Source organism: Euphorbia lathyris, chromosome 6 (assembly GCF_963576675.1).
Source record: "Euphorbia lathyris chromosome 6, ddEupLath1.1, whole genome shotgun sequence".
Lineage (NCBI taxonomy): Eukaryota > Viridiplantae > Streptophyta > Magnoliopsida > Malpighiales > Euphorbiaceae > Euphorbia > Euphorbia lathyris.
The window spans coordinates 52,802,014-52,810,497 of NC_088915.1; the positions used below are offsets into that span (position 1 = coordinate 52,802,014).

The 8,484-nt window shown below is 33.6% G+C and overlaps 1 non-coding gene across 1 annotated transcript; it reads left to right on the plus strand.

Moving 5' to 3' along the window:
* The first annotated feature begins 1,177 nt into the window (after positions 1–1,177).
* Positions 1,178–1,284, plus strand: LOC136234540 (small nucleolar RNA R71). The gene has a single exon (XR_010691411.1). It is a non-coding gene; the product is annotated as a small nucleolar RNA R71 (small nucleolar RNA).
* Positions 1,285–8,484: the final 7,200 nt, after the last annotated feature.

Genomic DNA, 8,484 nt, shown 5'->3' on the forward strand with positions numbered 1-8,484 from the left:
TAAAACATCCGGGATCTTTGAGTTTAGTGGGCAAATTGCTTGACACTATTGAACTACAGTCCTCAGTTAGCGAAATGGATGAAATTCCTTCCCAACTAATTTTCTTTGAAATTAAATCTTTTAAGAATTTACCATAGTTAGGAATTTGCGTAATCGCATCCATAAACGTCAAATTAATATGCAAATTTTTAAGTTTGTCTAAAAATGTTAAAAGTTGTTTGTCATAGTCCTTATTTCGGACTTTGTGTGGAAAATGTGGTTTGGGTACAAAAGTCTTTGTACTTGAGTCAATTGGTGATTTTTTTGTATTTAATGTATCTTCTTTGGATTTTGGTAAATCAGTTCCTGAGTTGAGTCTCCGGGCATTTCCGGGCCTAAATAATTTTTCCCTGAACGAAGAGTGATAGCCTTTACATGCTCCTTCGGATTTTCTTCCGTATGGCTGGGAAGACTTCCCTCTTTTCGGGATGGAATTGATTTAGCAATTTGACCAATTTGAACCTCTAAATTATAGATGCTAGATGAGTGGTTTTTAATAAGCTGATCGAATTTATTCTCGATCTATTTAAAACCATCGTCGTGATTACTTATTTTTCCACTGATAGCATCAATAAATTTGTCGATTTTAGAAGATAAAGTGCAAATCGTATCTCTTGATTGATTTTGATAATTATTAGTACGATTTTGATTAGCATTTGCATTATTATTATTATTATCTTTCCAATTAAAGTTAGGATGATTCCTCCATCCGGGATTATAAGTATTAGAATAAGGATTATTAGTTTGGTTTTGCCCTTGGACAAAATTTACCTGTTCGATCTCGCTTATACCTTCATAATCCACATCCGTTTGGATTGGATTACCGTTGACATCGCACGGTGCCATAAACATATCAATTTTGTGCGATAAGGCAGAAAATTGGGCTTGTAACATCGCGACTAGATCAAGATTCACTATACCTTTAACGGATGATGTGGTTGAGGATGATGGTTTCGCCACCGGTATATGCCCACGTTCTGCGGGCCACATACTGCTATTGATTGCCATTTCCTCCAAAAGTTCTCTTACTTGGGCTGATGTCTTCTTCATAAATAACCCTCCCGACATAGCATCTAATGAACCTCTAGTTGTAGGATTTAATCCATTATAAAATGTTTGCATTAAAAGTGCATCGGGAAATTGGTGGTGTGGGCATAAACGTTGAAGTTCTTTAAAACGTTCCCAAGCCTCATAAAGAGTTTCATTATCATTTTGAGAAAAAGATGTTAACTCTTTTACGACTCTTGCGGTTTTTGCTAAAGGAAAATATTTTGATAAAAATGTTTTGGCTAGTTGGTCCCAAGTTTCAAATGTTGCGCCTAGTATAGAAGTTAACCACTCTTTGGCTCTATCCTTCAAAGTGAAAGGAAAAAGGCGAAGCTTGATTGCTTTGGCAGTCACATTTGTTATTTTAAAAGTGTCGCATTTTCTAAGAAATTTGTCAAGTGGGTGTTAGGATTTTCGTTAGGTAACCCATAAAACATTACATTATTTTGCAACATATTAAGCAAAGTTGGCTTAATTTCAAATTGGTGTGCGTTTATTTGGGGTCTAACTATGCTATTTGTTACACCGGCTACTCCTGGCCTAGCGTAATCCATAAGTGTTGCCATATTTTCTGGCTGTGGTTCTGAATTTTGTTTTTCTTTGTTTTTCTTGTCTTTCTTTTTCTTTTTAATTGTCTTTTCAATTTCTGGATCTAATGGGTTTGGTGCAATGCATGAACTTCGAGAACTGCGCATGAACTTGAAATCTTACATGAACCGAAACTACCTTCAAATCAAAATTGAAAAATAAATATATTAGTAAATTAAAATTAATAAATTACAAAAGTTAAAATAAGTATGTATAAACCTAGATTCGAAATAAAACACGAAAAATCTAAATTTTTGTTAAAAATTTTGGCGTTCCCCGGCAACGGCGCCAAAAACTTGTTGAGCGATTTCCGCAAGTGCACGGTTTCGCTTGTAGTAATAAAAAGATATCGATCCCACAGGAAACGTTTTTCAACAAAAAACTTATTTAAGTGTAGTTTAAATACGACTTAAGGTTTATAGAAATAGATAATCGTTAATTTAAATTGGGTTTTTATATTGATTGAATAAGAATTAGGATAGAACATGTAGAATGTTAGAAATCAATTCTGTTTTGAATATGAATCACAAAACAAAAACGTTTAGTATCTAAAAATAAGAGAATAATTGTATTCGTTTGCATTAAGCAAAGAAAACAACTTTAAACTTTGTATAAACTATAAAAATGTAATAATGTAAACTCCTTCAATTAAAGGGCTTTGAACCGCAGACAATCTTCCTACGATCGGGATAGATCGCTACCTTAACCAAATTAACACTTATTTGCGTAAGAATTAATTTGCCTAAGTGTTCAACAAAGTTTCCTTGTAATGATTTTGAATTTAACTACGTTTTAATGAAAACACCAGAACTCACTTCGAATCAGTTACAGAAGTGCTACATAAAAATATATTGAATTGCATGAACTTTATTAGATGAAGTATGAATTTGATACAAGTTTACAGAGAATAAAAAGCATGGAAGCATTTGAACGACATAAGAGTTCCGGGTCGTCAATCCTTTCCTCAAACCTCGTTTAGAGTTTGTCAGGCTCGTGGGTCGAATCCGCTACTTAATCTTCTCGCTGAATCTTCGGAATAGAGATTGTTCGTCGACTACCAAAATGTAAACTAATATAAACAGATCTTAATCTAAATCTAAATGCTACTGTGTATGTAATTATTTAATAAACAATGTGTGTACATCATATTGCTTTTTACAAAATCGAACTTCTAACTCTGAATCGTTTGACTCAGAATTTCTGCATTAATTCTGTACTAAATCTTAACTCTCAAATATATATTTTCAACTCTGAAATCAACTCTTATTTATAGTTGTTGAAGAGTCGAGTCTAGGGGACGTGTCTATTGCGAAGAGACGTTCCTATCCAATCGAACGGACGCGTTTCTATGAAAACGAACATGTAGCTGCCTGAAAATCTAAAGTTACTGAGAATGGAAATTCTCAGTCGAGAATGGCAAAGTGAAATTTTAGCCTTCGAACGAAAGGGAAGAGTGACTGGCCGATGCGTGTCGCGACCGAGAATGGGGAATCTCGGTCGCGACACGGGATGTTTGTCCTGTCTCTGACTTCGTTCCTCGTCTTCGTTTCGGTGCGTTTGATTTTCGTCGTCTTTGACTCTTTTCGTAGGGTTTTTCGTTCGTTTCTGACCTATTTTCGTTCCTATTTGGATTTTACCAAATATTTAGGTACCTTGCATGAAAGAAACATATTCGGACGTAAAAGTACTCTAAATAGATATAAACAGCACGAATTTATAACAAAACTGATATAAATATTGATGATATTTTAGCTATATTTTGGGCTTAACACTTCCGTTCTTCCTCGTCCGACAATAATTTGAACTTGTTACATCAAAATGAGGCTCATATAGAACGGGTTCATGGTAATTTTAGAGGGGAAAATTGCCATCTTGAGAAACTGTGGAAAGAAATTCGTTTTTATGGTTGTTGTCAACAATTTGCAATATTCCAGCCCTTTTTTCTCAATTCTGACACCAAAAATGAACTTAGAAGGCTAAATAACCATTGGGTAGGTTCGAAATCAGAGCAAATAGGGTGTTTTGGCTCTTGGTCAGAGCTTGACGGGTGGAAACATAAGTGTTTCTAATTCGGTGACTTCTTGAACGATTTAAAGTATTTCAACAGTATATCTGAACTTTACGGTTGCAATGACTATGTTGGTATACTCGAGTTCTTCGTGTGGTAAGTTTAAAATTTTCAGGTAATTACTATTTGGGTAATTTATAAAGAATTTCCGGTGAAGTATGAATATTTAGCACGAAATTATTGAAAATTGTTTAGAGTAACTTTAATTTTTGAACTTGAACATATTCAAAATGGTTTGATTTTCTAGAATTTTATCAAAAAATATAATAATTGATGAGTTATATTATACTCTTTGAAATTTGTTATATTTTTGTGATATTAAAGTTGATGGGTATAGTGAGGCATTGGGTTCGTTCAAATTATTTTAGATTACGAAGTTTTGGATAATTATTTGAATGCTAGAATAAATTTTAAAATAATTATTATTTCCTCTTATTACAATAAGGCTAGGAATGTAATACTGTTGGAGTTTAGTGTCCTAAAGACAATTGTTTTAGGATATTAATATTAATGAATAAATTGTTTATTTGATCATATTTTTAATCAAATATATAGCATTAAAATGTAACTATATATAAAGGCACAAATCTTTCATAAAGAAAGTAACCCTAAGTTTATTTAAGTAGTTATAAAGTGTTCATACAAGCATGAAGTGAGACTGTACTTTATAATAGAACCAATAGACTTAAAGTAAACCCAAGTCAAGTAATATGTTATAGGGGTTGGCATATTACTATTGAGACTTGCATGTAACAGTGTCTGTCGAGACAGAAAGCTGATCTCACAAGCTTTAGATATTCAGATATCTAGACAGTTACATGGATCCGGTAAAGGAGTTCATTAGGATTGGGACCCGACTTGAGATGACAGAATGGATTGATTTATCTAATGTGTCAATTGTTCATCTCATTGGTATTAGTATGTATAACTAATCCTCAGACTCAAACATTCGTTAATTAGTGATTCTGGATTATGGAGTCTGATACTTTGATTCTGTGCGAGCACGATCCAACAGGTGAGAGCTTGGGGTGTGTGAGAGCAGGGTTGGGTATCACACAAAGTAATTGCAGAATAGTTAATGTCAGATTGCGCATTCGTCACTCTCGATAAGTGGGAGATATATCCAAATGGCCGCTTATGGTGAATTAACTGAAATCCTTGCAAGGTGATAGAGTTAAGAGTAGAAATGAACATTTCACTTAACTTATCTTTTCAGAGTGAATTCAACATGTACAAGTAAAACCGGACTCTTCGTTATATGTAACCTTGACACGTTCCATGGTTACAAGGAATTGACTGACAGGATATAATTGATGAAGGATCTTATTATAATGTACCTAATGCAGAAAGGTTAACGTCAGTTATCAACCTGACTTTTTAATTGCTCTAGGGGAATATCATAGGTTCTGCTAGTAACAGCTCGCGACGGTATTCCGTTATATATATGTTGGAATTAATCGTGATGAATAATTTCAAATGATATATACGGCTAGTGACAATAAAGAACCTAATGGGTTACATATGGGACTTGGAATCGGAGGACGAAAATGTAATTAGTGAGACACAATATAAGGGGCCGAAATTTATATATTAATTAGGGGATAATTAATTTGATTAATAATTATAATTTGATTATGGTTATGAATTAAATTAAAAGATTATCTGATAATATTAATTAGAAGTTTTTATGTGATTGAAACTCTAATTAATTATCTCTAACATTAATTAATTATTAATTTGATTAATAATAATTATCTAGATATAATTAGTTATTATTTAGATAATAGTAAAGTGTTTATTTAATTATCTAATTAGGAATCATATTCCGAATAAGATTTCAATTATTTAATTACCTAACACAACTGGGATTAGGGTTTTGAGAAGTCTATAAATAGACTCCCTAACCCCATAATTTCGACCCACACAGACAAAGAAGAGAAGGAATCGTTCTGTCGTCGTCTCGGCTAATCTACTTTATTTCTTACTCCCTCTTTGATCTCGTATCGATTTCTATTAGAGGCAATCATTCCGATTGCTATACTTTAAAGGTTGGTTACTGATTAGTGTTGTTTTTCTGTGTTGAACAAAAACGTTCGTTGCTCACGGATTGATAATAAGAAGTTGTGGGCACTTTGTTTGCAACCGTAGATAGTTCTTCACCGAAGGTATTATTTTCTATCACTCTTTATATGAAATAACAATTAACAGATCTTGGAAAAGGGAAATAGATAAAATCGATAAAATTTTATTATTCCGCTACGCCTAGGCTTGTCTATTTTCCTACATTGGTATCAGAGCCTATGTTAATCTGTTATTTCATATATATAAATAAAAGAGTTTTTCAATCGGATTGAATAAATTTACTGTTAGGTTAATTAATTAATCGGTTAGTTTAATTAATCTAAAGATAAATAAGTTTTGATTACTTGTTAATTAAAACTTATTATGCATAGTTCCTGATTATTTCGGTTGATAATCGTTTAAACAAAACCTAAAGGTTTTATAGTTAGATAATTAAAACGTTTTGGTTTTATTAAATCTAAAAGATAAAACTGTTTTCTAATATTCTGAAAATTGTTTTCAAACTGTTTTAAAACAATTATATATATATATTTAATTTAAAAAATAATAAATGAATAAATAGCTGTCCGGGGTCGCTGCCGCGAGGCGGCAACCCCGACTGCTATTGCGACTGGTTGCTGCCTTGTAGCAGCAACCAGCAACGGCGGACGCTGCTGCCGCTGAGGCAGCAGCGCCTGGCTGCTCGCTGCTGCCCTACGACAACAGCTGGTCCAAAGGGTCGGACCGATTAAATCGGCCCGGCCCGATCGATGGTACCGGTTTTAAAAGTGTTTTAAAAAGGACCCGTTTTAAATATATATATATATATATATGTATTTCAGCGTATAATAATTTGTTTTGATTATCAAAATCAATTTATTTAAAAGGTTGTTTTACCTAAATATTTGATATAAGTAATTCAAAGCATTAAATGAATTATACGAATTAATTAGGGTATGCATAATACTGATTTTGTACATGTTATATATATTAATCTAATATGTACTTGCTACAAGTTGATTAAATATAAAGGATACAAAATTGACAAGAATAAAATTGGATGTAAAATTAATTAAGTTGTTAATTTGATTAACTAAAAATATTACACAAATAGTTTGTGTAATCAACCAATTAAATTTAATTTAATTGAGTCTTTGCATGCTTGGCGTTATGGACATATTAGACCCTCTATAATAGTTATTCAGTCTTTTGGTATTTTAAATAGGACTTGCGTGTCCTGCCTTCTCTTACTCTCTATTGTATTTCTCTTCTCATCCAAATCCCTTCAAGTAAATTGAAGTTTCTTTGAAATTGAATATTGTTGTAATTCAAGGCGCCAAGGAGAAGACGGAGGACCTAAAGAGAAATATGTAATAGTTAGTATTTCCCTAGGGTGGCCCTTTATTCCGTTTCAGGCTCAACGGAATAAACTTAGAGATATGTCCATAATTGTCAATATTGAATGTATGAATGTCTGATATATGCTAAAGCAAATCAAGACTAGGTTAGATTATGAGACTTAAATGAAATCCCTCACTAATCAAAAGTTAAGTAAATAAGCAAGTTATTAAAATCGGTTGCCCCTCCCTAATATTATAATTCAGCCGGCAGTACTGGGGGCCTTTGGGTTGTTGAGCAAACTCAAGCTCGGGGTCTTATGGTAACACCTGAATTATCGAAAAATCATTTTCACAAATATGGGGTAATGCTTAAATTAGGCTAGAATAATTGGATGAGCAAACTCATGTTGTTCTAACCTAATGGGGAATATGGTTGGGATTGATAGACGACACATATCAGTTACTAATGTGGTTAGTAACCCAACAACCTAGAAGTCACATGCTTGATGTGATTGATTACATGAATCTACCTAATGAATGAAACTAGCTTGTTGAGCAAACTCGAGGTGAAATTTCAGGAGTTAGGATTCTAGCTCACTAAGGGATTTTTGAATATCCTTCGAATTAATATAGAGGGTTATTAATTTAGTAAAATAGTGGGAGCAATTTAAAAACATCAAAGTCCAACGTATTTAAATTGTAAATGAATTAAACAAGTGAATAACATCCGTCACTTTTCTCACTCTCAGGTTATTAACAAATCGTACTCTGAAAACAATCATGTCGAAAACCGATCTAAGAAATATCCTTACCGATAACAAGTTGAATGGTTCAAACTTCGCCGACTGGTTTCATAACCTCAAAATTGTTTTGAAGTTCGAAAAGATAGGGTATGTATTGGATACATCGATACCCGCTCTTCCGAACGATGATGCACCCATTGAAGAGATTGATGCCTATCAAAAGCATAAACCCGATGATAAACACGCCGGGTGCATCATACTTGCATCGATGACACCAGATCTGCAAAGGCAACATGAAGAGATGGATGCCTATTCTATTGTCATGCACTTGAAAGATCTGTTCAGGAAACAGACTCGTTGTGAACGTTTTGAGATATCAAAACTGTTGTTTCGCTGCAGGATGCAAGAGGGCACATCTGTTATGACACATTGTGTCAAGATGATTGGCTATATCACCAAACTTTCTAGTATTGGCTTCGCGATGGATCATGAACTAAGTGTCGACTTACTTCTTACATCCCTCCTAGAAAAGTTCACCATGAACTACCAGATGAATGACTTACATACCTCTCTTGAAGAGCTTGCCACTATGCTCAAG